This window comes from Rana temporaria, chromosome 4 (genome assembly GCF_905171775.1).
Source record: "Rana temporaria chromosome 4, aRanTem1.1, whole genome shotgun sequence".
NCBI classification, from domain to species: Eukaryota; Metazoa; Chordata; class Amphibia; order Anura; family Ranidae; genus Rana; species Rana temporaria.
In genome coordinates, this window is record NC_053492.1 from 266,639,362 (window position 1) to 266,660,377 (window position 21,016).

Below are 21,016 nucleotides of genomic sequence, written 5' to 3' on the forward strand. Positions count from 1 at the left end.
ATGGATTTGCACATAATAAAGGGTAATTAAAATTGATACAAACGTTATACAATGCAGTATATACAAATGCACACATCAGAGAACCCGCCGCACGTTTCGCAAGATCATTGCTCTCTCATCAGGGGTGGATGCAGATGGAATGTATCTAAAATAGATAAGGAGATGTGTCACAGTGGTAAATGCAAGAACAATGGCAGAATGGGCCAGAACTGGCCCAATACTTACCAATGAACGAAGCCAGTGTCTCCATTGCTGAACCCCCAAATGGACGGCAGCAGCCAAAGTGCTCGGGAGCTGAGGGGGAGAAAACAAACACAGATACCCCCAGGGAGGACGTCAGGCGGCAGACATGGCATGGGTAAAGGTGAATGGTCCTAATTGTCTCAGTATGCAACTTGATAGATATCAGCTGTAAAGATAATTGTATGTGTTTCAATGATTTGCCAAAATTAATAAGATAAATGTCAAGGTATATAGTATAAAAATATTTTTATGAGAGCATGTATCAAACCTTACTAACTAAGCAAAGTAGACAAAAGTTATTTGTATAGAAACATATATGGACTAACCTGATCCAATAATGGAGCAGACAGAGACCATGGGTAAAAAAGTAAATCCTGAAGCAGTGGCCCAGATTCAGCAAGCAATTGCGCCTGCGTAACCATAGGTTACGCAGCGCAATTGCTTACTTGCTCCGGCGTTACGAATGCTCCTGATTCAGGAACATCGTAACGCCGACTGCAGCCTAAAATCTGCGTGGCATAAGGCTCTTATGCCACGCTGATTTTAGGCTGCATTCTTGCGTTGACCGCTAGGGGGCGCTCTCATTGTGATCAGCGTATAGTATGCAAATTGCATACTAACACCGATTCACAAAGTTGCGCGGGCCCTGCGTACGCAAGGTACGGAGTTTCCGTATGGCGTCTTTAGCATAAGGCTGCCCCTTCTAATAGTAGGGGCAGCCAATGCTAAAGTATACCCGCCCTTCCCGCGTCGCGACATTCAAATTTTACGTCGTTTGCGTAAGTGATTCGTGAATAGCGCTGGACGCTATTCACGTTCACTTTGAAGCAAATGACGTCATTTGCCGCAATGCACGTCGGGAAAGTTTCCCGACGGAGCATGCGCTCGGCGCGGGAGCGCGCCTAATTTAAATGATTCCCGCCCCCGGCGGGATCATTTACATTGCGCGCGCTTACGCCGGGCAATTTTGCCGGCGCGCCCTCGCAATTTACGTAGCTACTGCTCCGTGAATCGAGGGCAGCGCAAAATATTTGCGGGGGCGTAGGGCAAAATCGTTGCCCTGTGCCTCCGCAAATAAAGCGCAAATGTACCTGAATCTGGGCCAATGTGTTTGTCTGGGAGATCAATCCCTATAGTGTGAAAAAAGGTTTAAAAAAAAAAAATGCAAAGAATGCAGATGAAGCACCAGGTGAGTGCTAGGGTGGGGAAAATGTGTTTTAACCTTAATGTGTGAAATCGCTGAACAGCAGTAGAAATCCCTATGACGTGCATGGTGTTGGTGAGTGAAGGAAATGATCTCAGCCATGTCTCACCACTGACCTATATCCCTGAAGGGGTGGGGTCTGCCCCTCCCCCAACGCCATGCGAGGATGGATAGGTATGCTGATGCCGGGCCGCCAGCTGCCAATGGGAGTACACATACGCAGTAGACTCCCGTCCATCCAAGAGAACAAACTGCACTGCCATTGGGTGACAGAGCTGTAGCAGATGCCACCCAATGGGTGTAGGAGCATGGCAATTTTAATTACCCTTTATTATGTGCAAATCCATTGGCTGAGCTACCATGCTGTATTACTCATGTATGTACATCTATTTTAATAAAAAAAGTTATACTGTTACTATTTTTGTTACTCAGTGGCAAACTGTGACCACCTCATTTAAAGTCCCAAGGGCAACTCTTTCTTTTTCTGCATATGCATACAGGGATGGAGGTGTATCACTGGTGACTTCAGACCTTTTATCTTTATTTTTTGGTGAGATACTTCCAATAGGAAATCAAATATAATGGGATGCAGGCCCTGCAATTTTCCTCATTAGAGCTTTGCAGGTGCAGCAGCTGGTTGATAATTCTGAAATCACTCCCATTAGGCCGGGTTCACACTGGTACGACAAACGCTGCGACATTGGGAGCTCATGTCGCATGATAATCAATGTTTCCCTATGAGAGCCGTCTTAACTGGTCCGACACAAGTCCGTCAGACTTTGAAAATGCTCCCTGCACTACTTTGGTCTGACTTTGATCCTACTTCAGCCCATTGAATCCGACTTTGGCATGCTCTGATGATCTTTTATCCAAATAAAAAAAAAACGGCATAGGTTCACCCTCCAAGAGCATACTAGGCCCTTCGGTCTGGCATGGATTTAAATGGGAAGTCCCCCCCGTGCCGAAAAAATGGCATTGTCGCCCCCCCCCCCCAATTCCATACCAGACCCTTATCCGAGCACGCAGCCTGGCATGTCAGGAAACAGTGTGGGGGGAGGAGTGAATGCCCCACCCTAAAGCACCTTGTCCCCATGTTGGTGAGGACAAGTGCCTCTTTCCGACAACCCTGGCCATTGGTTGTCGGGGTCTGCAGGTGGTCCATTGTACCCCTACCCATTCACCTATAAAAAAAAGTGTCAAAAATAAAATGCAGTACACAGGTTTATAAAGTAATTTATTAGGGCAGCTCCTGCGTCGCTTCAGATTTCTTCTCCCCTCTCCAGCTGTTCTGCCTTCTCCGCTGATGTCTTCTGCTGTCTGGGTCGTCTTCGCTGATGTCTTCTAGCCCTCTCCGATTCTTCTCCCTCTGTTCGCTCTCTTCTGCCTCTGCCAGGTCTTGTATGCTGTCTTCTCACTCTTGCCGGGTCTTCTCTGCTGTCCTCTCCCTCTGTTCTTCCAATGTTGACTCAACGCTCTCTTCGCTCTATTGCTGTGTGCGTGGTGTGCCACTACTTATATTGACATGGGGCAGGGTAACCGTGTGTGTGGCGTCATATGGAGGCCCCTTATGTCACCACCCTATCATGCCCCGGGCGGTGATGTCATAAGGGGAGGGTCCTCTGGATGACGTCACAAGTAAAGTCAATCTTGTACTCCAACATTGGTTCTGTTTGCATGGGGTAAATTTGCTATTTACAGTCCCAACCTAATATACTGGGCCTATTTGGTAATTAGGGAGGTTTGGGTTGACATTGCTATATTCTGGTTCCAGAGTGTAGGAAGGTGTAGTTTGGCGGAGATGCACAGTTGGGGTGTCAGGCAGTCCTTTACAATGGACTTAAAAGATGCCTATTTGCAAATTCACCATAAGGGAGAGTTCCCAGAAGTACCTATGCCTGGTGATAGAGATCGGGGAGAATGTGTACCATCTTCAGTGTGGTGCTCTGTCCTTTGGACTCACATCAGCACCTAGAATATTCACCAAGACTTTGGTAGAGGCATTGGCCCCATTGAGGCTTAAGTCCATCATGGTCATTCCATATTTAGATAATTAATTACTCTTTATGGAATCCAACAGCGAGAAGCTTTGGATGTACTTAATGAAGGCACAGCAATGGTTGGAGAGTCTCAGATGGATAGTAAACAAAGAGAAGTAAAATTTCTGTCCATCTGAGACCATTCCTTTCCTGGGATACATGGTACATTCAAAAAAACAAAAGATAGTTCTCCCGGAAGAAAAGATCAACCAGATGACTTTGAAGGTAGCTCAGCTCCAGAGGAGTCTCATAGTAACAGTAAGAGAGGTGATGTCAGTATTGGGCCTAATGACGGCAGTCCTACCAACGTTGTAGTGGGCCAGATTTAGCCAGAAGCCACTACAATCATGTCTTCTAAGGTACTTGAAACACAAGAGAGGATATGCCTTTTGAGCAAAACATTCCTTGTGGTGGTGGAGAAATCTGAGAAACTTGCAGGAAGGGCTTGCACTGGGTGCTACTGATTTCTCGTTTTCTAAAGCCAGATGCCAGAAGGTGGGTTTGGAGAGCCAATCTGGAAAGGCAATGGTCTCAAGCAGATGATCCCAGGAGTAAAGGAGACCTTTTTCAACTGGAAGGAACTTGTGGCAGCGGCCAGGGGAATGACTGCATTTCAAGAGCAGATCAGGGGCCATCATCTCCAGGTTCAGTCAGACCTTACAACCATGGTGGACCAAATGGGTAAATGAGGCATAGATAATCAAATCAGTAACGCCACATCCCGGTATGTAAAGAAAAATAATATTTGGGAGCGGGTAACAGGGAGGTTTGAAATCAAATCCAAAGAGACTATAAGGCAGGAACAGCCTAGGACTCTGACAACAGCCATGAAGAGGCAAATGATAATGGCCTTTAAATACCCCCCAGCCTTGCGTGATGCAACGCTGCTGGGGGTGGGCTAAAATCCATGGTGCCTCGTGACAGGTGTGCTGGATTGGGGAGAGCAGGGATGGAAAAACGCCCCATAATGCTGTCCCGCCCTTAGACAGAACAGCATTGACAGCGCATGCGCAGTGACGCCCGGCGGGCGTCATTGAGATGACGACGCTGGCGATCGCCATCTTGGAAGAGGGAAACCAGCCTGGCAGACTGCCAGTGCGGGTACACCCCCCTCCAAATGCGTCAGCCCTGGGAGGCAGATATGCTCGGTAGAAGAGAGCAAAGATGTAAGAGAAAACCCCCCATAAAGCACTGGCCCGCCCTGGGATGGAGAAGCGGTGGCCGCGCATGCGCAGTGACGCACCAGAGGCGTCACTGAGATGATGACGTTCACGAGCGCCATTTTGGAGAAGGGAAACCAGCCTTGCAGGCTGCAAACCGACTGCCAAAGTGGATGGAACCCACTCCAAGTTCGCCAGCCATAGGAGGAGGCGGCGGCGAGTAAGCAAGCTGTTAAAGCAGACAACCCCAATGGAAAAATCCATAAAGGTTGTTGCTCCTGTAAAGGCAAAAAACTGACCCCAATACATTGAACGAACTGGGTGGCCCAAAAAGGACTGGGTCACCCAGAGCGTAAGCACATAAGTCAGATGGCACAAAAGGGGGGAGGGGATCACCCTGGCGGACCAAACCGACCATAGTCCGTAAGCCTGGTGCGCCCCTAGTGCCCATATAGCACGTGATGAACCATGGAAAGACTGGAAGAAATGGGGCTGAAAGGAATGCATGCATGGTGGCACAAAAATATATATATATGATCAAGAACACTATAATAACAGAGAATTATATATTGGTGTTGAAAACAACAGCAATATTATACCAAATGGGCACCAGGAAATGGTGGATAAGAAAGCAACTATCCACCTAAGGAGAGAAGTTAATAGTATCTCCATGCTTACGTATATAGAAAAACAACAAGGCGATGTTACCCGCTCCCAAATATTATTTTTCATTACAACCATGGTGGCTTACCACAACAGGCGGGGGGAACCAGAAGTACCCCGCTGATGGGGATAGCTCAGAGCATATTTCTGTGGGCACAACAAACCCTTTGTTCAGTCTCTGCCATCCACCTCAAAGAAGAACAGAGCAACATCAGGTATCACAGGAGGAGTGATCTTTTTATTCAGAGGTTTTTGAGCAAATAGTTTCTTGCTGGGGAAGTCCAGAAATTTACTTATTTTCAAGCAGAACGCAAAAACACACAGGTTTTTCTCTAAAGAGCTAAAAGGACCAGGTGGTAGTTTGACATTCAAGATTTGTGTTGCTTTCCCCACATTCATTTGATACTGAGATATTCTATCCAAATAATGCTTGTGGTGCCCTAATGGCCGAAGAGGGCCTGGGATTTTGATAGTACTCTCTTTAACCAACCAGCCCCCCTTTGCTACTACCTCTCAGGCGGGACCTCCTTTCCTATGGGCCCCTATTCCATTCAGACATATGTATGCTAAAATTGGCGGCTTAGTATCTTAAACATTTTTGGAGAACTATAGGTCTATTGGACAGAGTAATTAATACCTTGCTCCAAATTTGAAAACAAGAGCAATTTATGGAAAAATTGGAAAAGAGTCAATACTTGTCTGATAGAATCCAACAGGCCTCAAGTCATGGATTTATCTACTATCCTGGAATTTCTGCAAAATGGAGTAGACAAAGGGCTAGCCCTCAGTACAATCAAAGTGCAGATTTGCTGAAGTCACTGCAGGACAACCCACTTATTTCTAGATTTTAAAACGCTGTTTTGAGATGTAGGCCAGCTCCAAAATGTAAGCTTTCTACCTGGGGCCTATCCATAGTACTGAGAACATTCCTAAAAGTACCCTTTGAACCTATTTGGGAAACCTCTTTGAAGATGCTCTGTCAGGTCACCCGTGGCCAGGTGACAAGTGCACCCCGTTGGGGTCAGGGATGCACCACATGGTAGTGAACCCTATGGCCTACTGCTGCAAGCAGAGGGGAGGTCAGGCTGACTAAGGACCAAGGAATGCTGGCGTTGCTTTTCTAGGGTCCTTTCCTGAAAGCGAATATCGATCTGGTTACACAAGGAGATCACTCTGTCCAGATCAGTGGGGATGGTTCTTCCTGCTAATTCATCCTTCACTCTATCAGAAAGGCCATGCAAAAAGGTTGCGACTAAGGCCTCATTGTTCCAGCTCAATTCAGCTGAGAGGATACGGAACTGAAGAGCATATTGTCCCACTGAACGGGATTCTTGGCGGAGACTTAAAAAAGGGCTCTGGCCGCTGAAGAGACACGAGCCGGTTCTTCGAAGATATTCCAAAAAAGTTTCAAGAAAACAGACAGGCTAGAAACCACTGGATCATTCGATTCCCAGAGAGGGGCTGCCCAGGCTAAGGCTCCATGCACACTAGGAGCAGAAAAAACGTCAACTTTATTTGCTTGAAAAACTTGGCATAAAAGACGCAAAATGAAAGCATATTGTACAAAGTTTAGGCGAGTCTATGAGAGTTTAGGCGAGTCTATGAGAGTTTAGTTTATAGGCGTTTTTTGCACTACACTTCCCTCTGCAAAAGTTTTTACTTCCACAACACACCTAAAAAAACGTTGGCACTTGAAGTTCAGAAGAGATAAGAGGAGTTTAGGAGAGACTGACGTTTTTACAGCTCCTAAACTCCTCCAGGAAACACGATAGAGAAGGGTTTTTTTTCCTGCCTCTGAACATCCCTGACAGAAAGCTCCTGTAGCAGTCAATAATGTGCAAAGACACATAGAGCACAATATAAGTGCTTCTAGAGGCAGGAGAAAAAAACGTCAAACGCCTGTAGAATCGATGTTTTTTTAGTCCAGTGTGCATGGAGCCTTAAGCTTCACCGGAGAGGAGGGAAATGATATAGGCTATCTTAGCCCCATCAGACAGAAAGTGTTGGGGCAGGAGCTCAAAATGAATAGTGCATTGGCTAAGGAATCCCCTGCAGGACTTGGAGTCCCCAGAGAAACGGGACGGAGCTGGCAGCTGTAGTGAATGCGATAGGTGCAGCTGCTGGTTGTACTTGGGGTTGCTGATCCAGGGTTCCCAAAGAGGTCTGAAGCTGATCAAAGCGGGAAGTTCAAACTGTCAGGTCACCTGTGACCAGGTGACAAGTGCACTACGTTGGGGTCAGGGATGCACCACAGGGTAGTGAACCCTATAGCCAACTGCTGCTATCAGAGAGGAAGCGTAAACCCAAGATTCCCCAGGGCGCGGAGTCTAAGACCCAGCTTTGTGTTCACCAGAGCCTCTAGTGGTGAGGATGGCCTTCGCCGCAGCTGGATCCAGGTCGGGACCCCTGGTGGGACAATCCTGAGGACTGCAAGCTGGTACCTACATGAAGTAAAACCTGTCTCCAGCATCAGGAGCTCTGGTGAATACCAGTTAGTACTTAGAACCCGCAGCTTAGATGAGCCTGTGTCATCCGCCAGGTTGACCTGCTTGTATACCTGTCCTACTGGTCAGTGGGAGCTTATTTTGCTATAGCTACTGGACTCTGAGCCTGACCCCAGACCATGACATCTTTATTAGGATGGATATTTTTCAGGCACTCATAGCCAGACAAAAAAAGAGAGTGGAGTTGCAGGCAGTAAAAGGTCAACTTCATATCTTACATTTTATTTTTTTCGATCTTCAAAAAAACACCGGGGGGAATTGGAAACACAGCTTTATGGTAACACAGATTATGTGGTGAGAACTGTGAATAACCAGCTTTAAAAGAAAGGTATGAGATTACCAGGAAGGAATGCTGCAGTAAAAGTACACACCCTGGTTACCAGGGGAGATTGGGAGGAATAAGCATACTGGTCAGGATTAGACTCCGGTGAAGAGATTAAAATCGGTGATGAGATGAATAATGTAAAGCTTGAGCTATTGTTGCATCTAGACAGGGAACAGCGGTACCTGAACGTACTACTAGGAGTAGTAATGCTTTTCCAGCTAAGGACATATCACGTGCAGCAAAAGGTGCTAAACAACAATATTAACGTGGATTCTGCTTGTGGGATCTGGGATGAGCTGGAATTATTTTGTTTATAAGAGAAGTATGTCTAGGCAGCATGGCCAACGGATCCCAGTGTAAGACTATATGTGCACAGAGCTAGAGCCACTATTGTTATATTATCCCTGTTGCATTGTATAAGAGATTCTATAGTCCAGGTTCATGACATCCCTACAGAGCTTACGGATGTAATGCCTTGGTGTACAATAGGAGAGGTAATTTTAAAGGCTAAAAGAGTATGGGTGTTTGAGTGGATTGATTGCAGACCCTCTTGTGGAAGCGCCTACTGTGCATGTTAATTGGACAGGCTCTGTTTACTGCACATATAAGAAACAAGCTGCTGGCTGGTGCTCCTTCACACCTAAAAGTTGCATTGCTTACAATGTTGAGTGCTATTGATGCTAAGAAGAAGGTTCATGTGGCAGCTGCTTTATTGGGACAACTAGGAGATATGGAGAGGGTCAGAGACCGGTTTAAACAAAGGAATGTGGAGGAGATAACTCCTACAGGGAGACTGAAAATGTACAAGAAAACAGAACTTTTGCAGTGGTGTACCAATATCGGACACTGGAAAAAAAGGGAAGTTGAAATCCAGCCTACCCAATGGGCGGCAGCAGAATAGTTAATGAAACACAAAAATAAATTTGGAAACAGGGGATGGGAAGTGCTCCTCTGGAGTGACAGGAGGGTGATTCTTCTGTAAAACTAGTTAAAATTAACATGCTGAAAACAGAGAATTGCCGGCTATATGTGTCAGTGGCAATATATTTTCAGACAACACAAACCACAAAGTGTTAGACACGAGCTGAAGTGACTTTGTTTCATAGCATCAAAATTCAAAAACTTTAGACCCCTTTCACACTGAGGCAGTTTTCAGGCATTTCAGCGCAGAAAATTGCCTCCCATTCACTTAAATGTGTGCTTTCACACTGGGGTGCTCTTGTGGTACTGTAAAAAAAAAAAAAAGTCCTGCAAGCAGCATCTTTGGGTAGGGTTTGGAGCGCTATGCCCCTGCCCTTAGAAATGAAAGGACATTGCTTCTATAGGGCCTTAAAAGCGGTTTGAAAGTGCTTCAAAATGGGTCCATTTAGCTCACATCATGAAAGCGCCCAAAAAGCACTGCAAAAACGACTGATGCTCTGTAAGGTTGGTGGTTCAACTAGACCCAGGCTTTTAGAACTTCTGGATGTATGGAGCGCTCTGATGCATTGGCAAATCAAAACACCCACACGGAAATATGGTGTGTAAAGACTAGACTTTGTTTCTTGTGCGTATTTGCACCTAACCAAATCATACAATAAAGGATGAACATGATGATCAGAAGACAACCTTTAAACCTATGCAATTGCTAACACTGCATTATGGGATTCCTCAAGAAGTCCACACAATGGCACACATTTTACAAGACAAGCTGGAAACCAATGGGTTGAGGACCATTGTGTACACTGGGTGTTTTCACATTCCCCATCATCCACAGGCAGCAGGTTCGAAGTGAGAGAATGAATGGTTTACTTAACTGCTTGCCGCCCGCCCCCTGTCAGCACGTCATATGACGGGCCCCCAGAACAGCCGCTGCAGCGCACCCACAGGTGTGCATAGCATGGCGATCGTGGCCGCACCATGTTGCTAGGACACAGCCGGACACATGTAAATACGGAAGTGCCGTAAACCGGCTCTCCGTGTCTCACACTGACAGTGTGGTGAGGAGAGCCGATCAGCACTCAGTGCCTCCTCATCAGTGCAGCCTCATCAGTGAAGGAGAAAAATTACTTTGTTACAAAGTTTACTGACAGAAAATGAGAAACCTTTTTTTTTTTTTTTTTTTTTTTAAATTTTCATTTTTTGCAAAAAATTTAATAAAAATCCAGGCAGTGATTAAATACCACCGAAAGAAAGTGATATTTGTCTGAAGACAAGGATAAAAAAATTATTTGGGTAAGGTGTTGCATGACCGTGCAATTGTCATTTAAAATATGACAGCGCTGAAAGCTAAAAAATGAAGGAAGGGGGTGAAAGTGCCCTGTATTGAGGTGGTTAAAGACAAATATGGAAAAAACTAACACCTACACATACACTCAGAGGATAAAAAAAGATGATGCAAGAAGTAGTGTACATTCTTAACAGAATGGTAGGATGAAGCACTCCTATGCAAATCTATATCTTGATAGGACATAGAAGAGGTAGTCCCATGATAGGGGAATCAAAGGCCTTCCTAATATCTAAAGATAGCAACATGGCTTGTCTAATCCCCTTCCCATCCCAATCTGAACTAACAGCTGAAATAATGTCTATTATTCTCCTGGTTTGGTCAGATGCCTGGTAGCCAGGTAAACCTGGATCTGCCAGGAATGAATCCTGCTTGATCAGGGTGTATGTCACTTGCGTGAAAAGTATTCAGGCTACAGGCCAATATTTTGGACATTATTTTCAAGTCCACGTTTACCATGGATATTGGGTGGTAATTAGAGCAAGCTCCATGGTCTTTAACCAGTTTTGGTATGACATGTATACATGCTGTGTTTTCATGGGCTGGGATGCAATTACCCCTACGGATGTCATTGAAATAGGTGCATAAGTGAGGGATGAGAATTTCTTGATATTTCCAATAGTATTGGCCCGAAAAGCTGTCTGGGCCCGGGGTCTTAAATGGGTGTAGGAATTTAATGGCCATTTTAATTTCTGGCTCCGAGACTTCTCCTTGCATAAGCTCAGTATGGGCTTGCTGAAGCTGCGGTAGAGGGATGTTTTGAAAATAATGTGTCTGCTCTATCGAAAATTGAGCCTGTTGCCGGTATAATATCGAGAAGTCTTGGAACTCTCTTATTATTGCAGGTTCTGGGTCAGTTGTCAAAGAGTATTTCCGGTGGAATTCGTTTCCTGGCTAGCAGGGTAGTCGGTTTATCACCCATCGTGTAGTATTTATGCTTTGACCATCAAATGGATTTTTCTGCCTGGGTGGTGAGAGCCAAATTTTGAGCCAATCTAGCTAGTCAATTTTGTGTCTGATGTCTATTAACGGAGCCTTTTTCTGTTCATCTAGGAGGTGTTGTAACTCTATTTCCTGCTGTTTGATGGTGCTGTCTCAATTACGTTTAGATCTAGCAGCCAGCTGGATAAGCTTTCCCCATATGGTAGCCTTATGGGCGGCCCAGTTTATGGCTGGAGACTTCTCAGATGATAAATTGTCCTGAAAAAATAATAATTCAGTTTCTATTTCTGAGTACAAGATGGGATCATTTAGCATGGAAGCGGTTAGGCACCATGTAGAAGGAGAGGGCTTTGTCCATATATTTGAGAGTGATACTTTAACGAGGACGTGATCCGACCAGGGAACAGTCAAGATCTTTGTCAATATCATATATTGTAATAACGCTGTGTTAGTCTATACGTGAATACGTTCTATGCATGTGGTAAAAGTGAGTATAGTCCCTGGTGGAGGGATTGTCTTCCCGCCAGGCGTCAACCAGACCATAAAGATGTAGCAGTCGAGCTATCTTGTTGCTATTCTTGGGTACTTGTTTGAGGATTGCCCTAACCGGATCAGATCTGTCTAATGTATGGTCCTGCGGAATATTACTATACCCCCCCCCCATAATCACCCTGCCCTTGGACCTTAGGCATAAGGATCTTGGGAGATAAGGGATACTAATTGATCATGAATACGACCAACCACCATGATATATCTCCCAATTTTATCCTTCACTATGGTGATGGGGTAAAGGGAGTCCTTCCCGAGAAGCATATAGCCACCCCTCTTTTCTTTTCGCTGCCTGATAAAAGGTATTAATGCGGGTATTTGGCACTAAGATTCCTGGGGGTTGAGGTTTTGGAAAAATGTCTCATGTAATAACAGGATATCTATTTTCTGTCTGCAATACTATTGGAAGATCATGTTCCTCTTGGGGGAATTAAATCCATCTATGTTATGGGTGACAATAGAATATGTGGAGTTCTGTGTCTTCGTGGTGGGGCGGAGCATTCTTACCTGGGTATTTGTTAGCATGTGGTGAGGAGCCCATCGTTGGAAAGTGCAGCACTCTTCTCTTGTGGTGGTGGGCCATCAGAACTGAAGCACGGGGTCGAAGTCCAATGCGAGGGTAGGAAGGGAAAGATAGAAAAATGGTAAGAAAAAGAAAGCGGAAAGGAGAACATGTTAAACCAGTTGACTGTTATGCAAAATATTATGCTCATTAAATCATACAAGTAACAAAAGGGCAGAAGCCCTCCCTGGAGTCAAAGCCCAGGGCTCAAAACATGAAGTTTCCTCCATCATCTGGTGAAGGCAAGATCATAAGAGGGCCATGCACATTCAGAGGTAAGGCAGGTATAGGTGAGAGAACTAACTAATGAACAAGTTCTGAACAGGGTCATCTCCAATGGTTAGGGAATGACTGGGTGTTGTTAAAGGTACATCTAGGGCAGGGGTTCCCAACCTTTTGAAGAGCGAGGGCCACTTAAGCGACCTAGTAACCGGTCGTGGGCCACAATCACCAGATGACAGTTCTGCGTCCACTCTGTGTATGCAAAGCAGACACAGACACAGCCCACTCTACTCTATGGGCCCTCTCATCTGATTAAATGGAAGGGGAAGGATCCACTTGTTTAGCTGATCAAATTGGAATGAGGCAGGTGTAAACAAACACAAGTCTGTTAACATCTGCCGCTCCATAGGTGAATGGAGGGTCCGATTGGGTCAAACAGATCAGGTTAAAGAGGCCTAAGGCTACTTTTACGCTGAATGTCTGCAGTCTACCCGCGCTACACCTGCGGATCAGTTTAAAAGCAGCCCAGTAACCACTGCAGAACAGATATGTCTACTGTATATATACACTGTGATTTTAGTAATACATTTGGTGTCCGAGGCAGAGTGTAATTGGTATCACTCCACCTATGACAGGAGACGATTCTATACAGTAAGCATTGGCTTATGTGGCTCTGCTCCGCAGCTGCTTGCTTCCTCTACCGCCGGCTTCATTCACAACACTGGTGCTGTGGCATGGTGGGTAGACAACCTGCAATCTGGGCTTGCCAACCCACCATCCCAGAGCAGGAGGTCGCGGGCCACATCAGAGGGCTCCGCAGGCCACTGGTTGGGCACCCCTGATCTAGGGTAAATCCAAATCAGATCCTGCACATTCTGTGGACCCCGGGTCAACCGACAAAAACCTTAGAGGAGTAACCAAAGTTGATCTATAACTTGTCTAACTGTGCTATGTATTGTGTTTGAAATCTTTCAATAAAAATATAAAAAAAAAAAAAAAAAAGTTGATCTATAACTAAATAATCAGTTAACAAAACAGTGAACTTGTCAACAATTAACTGGAAAAGGATGTGGCGAAGTCCAGAGTGGTAGCGGACGTACCACTGCGATCAACAGGAGGGATCAATCCCCCTACACAGTGTAGATTAATGTAATCCCCCAGTAAGGTAATGGGGAAGGAGGCAGAAGTTCCTTCAGGTGTTAGGTGGGGACCTTCTAGCTGGTTGATAGCTTTTGTGATGACCACAATGGGGACAGGGGGCGGGTCATCTGACACCGTGGGGAAGACGTGGGCGGATCCCTGGAAATAATGCCCAACTCCAGCAGCAGATCTTCTCCATCTTGGAATGTGATGAAGGAGTAGGGTTTGCCTTTCTTTTTGAAGGACAGTTTAAATGGGAACAACCAACTATATTTGATCTGTCGGTTTAGTAGCTGCAGTAGTGGCCTTTAGGTTTCTCCGTTTCTGAACAGTCGAAGGTGCAGTGTCATTAAATAGTTGTATGGGTGCATCATAGAGAAGCAGTCCCTGCTTATTTCTGGCTGCCAGCATCAGTTTGTCTTTTTTTTTGTAGTAGTGTGGTTTGGCAATCACATCTCACGGCAGGCCATCTGCCCTACGGGCCGTCGGGGGATAGTGAATCCTATCCTATGAGGGGAAATATCTGGAATCATGAGCACCTGCATGCGCCCTCCCAGGTCTGTGCAGGTTTCGGGGAGCCCCCTAATGTCCACGTTTGTAGCGGTGTGATCTGTTCTCCAGATCTTCTATTTTAGTGTTAGCGTCCGCCAGCCTGTCCTGGAGTTCGGGGATCATAGTAGAGTTTTGATTGACTTGTGTGCATGTGTTTATCAACTTTGGTTTCAATGGCCTCAAATCTGTCTCCAATGCTCTGGATAGCTCGCTTTAGATCGGCAGTGATAATGGAGCAGGCTTTGCATAGGTCTTGCTGGAGTATGGTGCCAGGAGGACTGCGTCCCTGGCATATGTGGCCTGTGGAGGGTTAGGTTTGTCATGCTCAGGGCTGGGTTGACTGAACAGCAGGTCAGCCATTTCAGCCATGTTTCTGTCCATAGAAGATACTGGGGAGTCTGCCACCTCAGCAGCACAGAGCAGATAAGGAGGAGAGGGGGAGGGGGACAGTGTAAATGACTTATCCTGCCGGTCAGCATCCTGCTCCCAGAGGATTGAGGAGAATGGTCCCGCACTCCCTCTAGCTGCTGTTCGTGGCTGGATGGATATTAAGGTGGTAGGGGTTGAGAGTAGCCCGGGCCGCCTTGTGTCTCTCGTCTGTCTGCCGCCATCTTGGAAGGCTGTGTAGGAACAGGAGGGGGCATGCTGCTCTGCTCTTATTGTCCTGCTTATATTTTGCCGCTTTTCAGCTATCCGGATCCCCACCGCTGCATCACCCTCCCAGGGTGTTGGATGGATGGGTGGGTGCTTGTCAGCTGGGCCTCTGCCTGCTGTTATGTCTTTTTTGAGACAGCGGTACATAAAGCGCTCTCGCTGCATGCCTGAACCCCTGTACTCCAAACTTTTGATTTTAACGTTTTTAAATGGATTTGATTGATTTGAAAACAGAAAACCAGTCAAGAATCTGATGTGAGAAGAAAGTTTATTATACTATTTACCGAGTTCAGAGTCTCTTCCCCATCTCTTGTTTTTTTTTTTTGCAATATTGAAATAACATTTAGATAGAAAGATAGAATTGCTACATGTAAAGCCATCAGAAAGCTAGAAACAATAGAACCAGTAAAAGAAATGGGACTATAAAGCTAGAAACGTTTTTTCCTAACAACAAATGTGAGGTTCATGTGTTTTTCCCATATTTATTGCCTTATAGCAGCAATGGAGACACAAACGCTGTATTGTATTCAGATATAAAATGGTTTGAGCCCTGGTTCACACTGGGTACGATTTGAGATGCGATTTGACATGTCAAATCGCATCTCAAATCGGCGGCAATTGTCGGCAATGGCACTGTCCTAATCAGTGCGACGCCGCATCTGCGATTTCAAAAAGTAGTTCCTGTACTACTTTTTGCGATTTCGGGCCGCGATTTACATTAAATTGCGGCCGAAATCGCGGCCGCGAAATCGCGGTAAAATCGCGCATTTTACCGCGATTTTGAATTCGCAGCAGTGTGAACCTAGGCTTAATCTGCTAGAAAGTGTATTAATGAAAGCAAACCCGTAGGAAAAGCAAAAATAATCCCTTTGCTTTGATTTGTGTACACTTTAAAATGTCTTCAATCCAGAAAAGCAAATCGATCAGAGACTCAATGGCAATAGGATACTTTAGTCCTTTTGAATGTGTATTTGCTGATTATTTGATCTTTGTAAAGCTGCAAAATGTATGAATCCCAGCAAATGGGTTATGCTCTGCGGACTTGATTATGGGACATTCAAATATTCAAAATTGTAATTCACCTTATTAATCAATTTATAGTCATTGTTAGATCAGTTTATTCATCTTCTAAATAAGATGACTAAGTGAGGTTGTGTTGTCTTTTTGAAACTTAGTATAGAATAAAAGTTCCTTCCATATACTTCTAGGTAAACGTACCTAGAATGAATAGGTCTATAAACCTTTTTCCTACAGGGTACTGTGACATGACCCTTACAGGGTGTTTATTTAGTAAGATAAAGTACAGCCTCGCTTTCTCTATCCAATGAACATCTGATCAGCACTAAGGGCTTACGGCATCAATCGGTCTAATTTCTGTCTGTTGCCATGGCAAATTCATTACATACGAAGGCTGTGGAGCTTTTACTCTACCTCCTCCTCCTCCTCATACATTTATCACAGCACTGTACTCTGCTCCTACATAATATGTATTTCCTAGATTTATCAAAATATGCTAATGATTTTTACTGCTTTTCTGCCATTTGCAATAGCAGAAGACAAAGACAGCTAAAATGCAAAATTGTGTTTTTACATTTAAAACAGAAAAGAAAATTCAACAAATTTAAGCTCAGAAATTTAAAATTTAAGCAATTATGCTAATGTATATGTATACTGGAAGAAAAAATGATTGAGCGTTAAAATATTAAATATCTATTTTTGCTGAATACAGTAGATTAAAAAAATATTTTGGAAAAGGTGATCTTTTTTTATTTTTATTTATAAAATTTAAATTCTGATAGACATAAGAAAGTGATTATCAAAATCTATGTGTTTTGATGATTTGAAAATCTTGGTTCCAGTATTGTTTGTAATTTTATATGCACATAGAGGTGGCCATACTTGGTCATTACTATTTCATTGCGTTACTCCATGTTTATCAAATCTGACTGATTGAAAACAAAGAACTCTATGTGGTTAAAATTTTATTTCAGCAGAAGTCGAAAGGGGAGCGTGATTGCAACAATATAAAGGTAGCTGCCAGAGGAAGAATAAATGTGTATATGTATTGGGGGTAATGTAAATATGGTACAACTTGACACTGTGAGATGGGAAGCTACAGTGTTTCATTACCCACATATCTGTAGCTTAACTCCATTAATTAACCATCTGAGGTTTTACACCCTTAAAGACAAGGTAATTTTTTGCTCTTTAGCACTACGCTTCTTCAATTGGCAATTGCGCTGTCATACAATACTGTATGCATTTTTTTTCCACACAAATAGAGCTTTCTTTTGTTGGTATTTGATCACCACTGGATTTTTCTATATAAACAAAAGAAGACCAACAATTTTGAAAAAAACTTTCTATGGTCTGTTCTAAAATACAATAAATTCATATATTTAGGCCAAAATGTATTCTGCTACATGTCTTTGATAAATAAAATAAAAATACCAATAAGTATATATTAATTAGTTTGTGTAAAAGTTATAGCATCTACAACCTATGGTATATTGTGTATATGTATTTAAAAATTGATGTACTGAAGTTGTAATTTTTAGGGAAAATATGGAGAAATTTAATAAAATGTGGTGTGTGTGTTTGTGTTTTTTTTTTTCTCATTTTCAATTAAATTCTTTACATAGTATCTCCAGTGCAGTACAGCATCATCATATAACTCGTGTGATGGTGATCAGGGACACTAACTGGTGACACTATGTTAAATAAATAATAAAATAGGATTTTTTGTACTCATCGTAATATCCTTTTCTCTGAAGTTCATGGACAGACACAGCTCCTTAAATCTTGACAAGTGGGTTATGTTCCCTGTTTACAGGAGAGGACTAGGCAGAAACATGTTAAATACATGTTACATTAACAGAGTTAAACAGCCCCGCCCAGGGGGCGGTCCCTCCAGACATAACCCTCCTCACTGTAGCATGCAGCCTCAGTTTGTAACAAGCAGTACAAACCTAAAAAGGAGGGGTGGGAGCTGTGTTCGTCCATGGACTTAAGAGAAAAGGATTTTACTGTGAGTACAAAAAATCCTATATTCTCTTATCGTCCATGGACGGACACAGCTCCTTAAATTTTGACAAGTGGGACATTCCCAAGCAGTGTCAAAAAACGAGGGGTGGGAAATATATCAGTAAAACCAATTTTAACTTCACCCCAAAACAAGCAGAGCTCAACGGAGGAGGTGCAACTTTAAACAGCCGCTGGCAAAAAATAGCGGCTGAAAAAAACATCATAAGATGCACTCACAGCAGCCATGGAAATTCTGGAAAAAGCGTGAACGGACGAGAAAGTCGCCGCCTCGCACACCTGTGAGACCGACGCATGATGTTGGAAAAAAAACCCAGGAAGCAGCAATTGCCCTGTTCGAAAGTGGCGTGACTGGAAAGGGGGGCCCGCCCCTTAGGAGCATAGGCCTGTATGACGACCTGCCTGATCCACCGAGAAATGGTGGTCGATGAGACCGCCAGGCCCTTTTGTGGACCAGACACCAACACAAAAGAGAGTCAGAAGCTCCGAAACTGAGCCGTAGTAGGCTGGTATACCCGCAAAGCGCGTACCATGCCTAAAGTATGAAAGGCCGAAACCTCCTTCGGAAGAAGGGAAGGTCGGGCGCACCATCACCTAATCCTTATGGAGGATCAAGCATGGCGGCTTGCAAGACAAGACCGCCAACTCAGAAACCACTCTAACAGAGGTAAAGGCCACTAAAGGGGCCACATTCTAAAATAGTGTCAAGAAAATCTCTCTGTTTCCAAAGGAAGGTTCCTGAAGAACCGAGAGCACCAGAGTCAAAACTCATGGGGGGGGGAGAGATGGGCCAAGAGGGGAAAGTATATGACAAACCCCCTGCACACAAAAAAAAAGGGGACCCACCAGGGAACAGGCCGCAAAAAGGCCACTGAAAGAACACAGCCAAGGCTGAAATCTGCCCCCAAACGGTGCTTTAAGCAATTTTTAGATCCACTCCAAGCTTTAAAAACAACAGGACCCTGGACACCGAGTACGTCCGTGGACGTCACTCCATCCCTTCGCACCAAAAGAGGTGCGACGGTAGACCCTCCGGAAGAAGACTATGGTGCCCTCAGCATTGTTGAGATGACCGACTCAGACAGACCCCGGTCACCTAAAGTCTGGCTTCCAATAACCATGTTGAGCAAGTCAGTGACTGTACAACAGGAGGAAGTATGGGACCTCGAGACAGAGAAACCTCCTTCCCTGGCAACCGCCAGGGTACCTCCGCTACCAGGCACCCGATATCGGCGTATCAAGGACGCCGAGGTCAATCTGGAGCGATTAGAATCATCAGGATCTCCTCAGCCTCCACTCTGTGGAGCGGCCGAGGAAGCAACTACCATGGAGGAATGGCAAAAAGTCGCCGATACACACCCCACAGGGCCACCAGCGCAACTGACGCGTCTGTATCAGATCACTAGACCTGGCCACTAACTGACACCCTTGCGGCGGAGACGAGCGGCCAGGAGATCCATGCCCTGTGAGGCTCACCTCCTGCCAGGGAGCCGAAACACCCCAAGCACAAAGACCAGTCGCCCTGATCCAGCATCTGGCGACTCCAGTAGTCCGCCTGCCGGTTTACCTGAAGGTAGACCGAAGCCACGGCCGTGGCGTTGTCTGGCTGAAACCAGATTGGTTGACCACGAGGAGAAGCATAGCCTGATCGCCTAAAATAGTAGGACAATGAACAGTAGACAGCACCTGGTATTCCCAGGCGGTCTCCCACCCAGGCACTAGCCAGGCCCGACCCTGGGTAGCTACCGAGACTAGACACATTCAGGGAGGTGTGGCCGTAGGTCCACGCAAGTCCAGCGACTCAGGGCTGACTGGACCCCCCAGTTTTGTGAACCCCCCAGGTTCACAACCCGTGAGCTGGCATCCGTCGTAAACACCGACCACTGGAAGGAAGAAACAACTTCCCGGACCGAAGAGTCTGGGATCTCTGTCACCAACTCAGAGAGACTCTGACTAGGTGGCGCACCGGAATCTGATGATTTCAGAGACAATAGATTTTTTACCACCTGTACAGTATTTCCCCTGGAAAACCAGGGTGTGGAACTGGGCCTACAGTACCACCTTGAAGGAGGCTACCCACAGGTCCCGAACCAGCAGGCGCCCGAAGAGAAGACCGATTGCGTGATGCCAATACCTTCACCGCAGACTGAAGAGTCTGCAATTTCTCCAGGGGAAGAAGGACCTTTGCCACGAGGAGTCTGGATCAACACTAGATACTCCAACGCTGAGTCGGAACATAGCATGCCCAGGATTTGAACCTTGGGTCGCACACATGGAGGGCAGGCTTGCTGCCACTGAGCTACACCTTCTGGCCTAAACGTTTAACACCCACCCGAATCTTCAGAGGGTCTGAATGGGAATAACCCATCCACTAGGACGGAGACAGAAGCTGCTCTCAGAAGAAAGTCGTCCAAGTAGCCAATGAGGCAAAGCCTCGCTGTCCCAACAAAGTTAGGATAAGTGCGAGCTCCTAGCTGAAAACCCATGGTGCTAACGCTAGATCAAAAGGGAGGGCCACAGGCTGACAGAGACCCTCTCTCATCACGAAGCACAGAAAAGAACACTGTGACATGCGCAAAACGGGACTTGCATGTATGCGGCCCTGATGTCCGAGGACGTCAGGACATCCCCTGGATGGAGCGCAGCTACCACCAAACAAATGGATTCCATGCGGAACTATCCGACGCTCACAAAGGTATTTAGGGCCTGAGGCCCATAGAAAACCCCCGAAACTCTCATCCTGCAGGAAAGGTAAAATTACCCCGCAGCTTAGCAAATCCCACACTGCCCAAGGCAGACCGACGGGCCGGGAGAGGAAGACACGAGGAAAGAACTTTGTTCTGTGGATAGGAGGAAACCCTATCTAGTAATCCGAAGAGACCACCTCGCAGACCCACTGGTCGGAGAGCAGGGAGGTTTCACCAAATTGTGAACCTGCAAGCCGCCCCTCCC

The 21,016-nt window shown here is 45.4% G+C and overlaps 1 long non-coding RNA gene across 1 annotated transcript; it reads right to left on the reverse strand.

Moving 5' to 3' along the window:
• On the reverse strand, window positions 1-12,692 carry LOC120937218. The gene is made up of 3 exons (XR_005748687.1): window positions 12,400-12,692; window positions 226-294; window positions 1-145 (listed from the first exon to the last, which is right to left on the reverse strand). It is a non-coding gene; the product is annotated as an uncharacterized LOC120937218 (long non-coding RNA).
• Window positions 12,693-21,016: the final 8,324 nt, after the last annotated feature.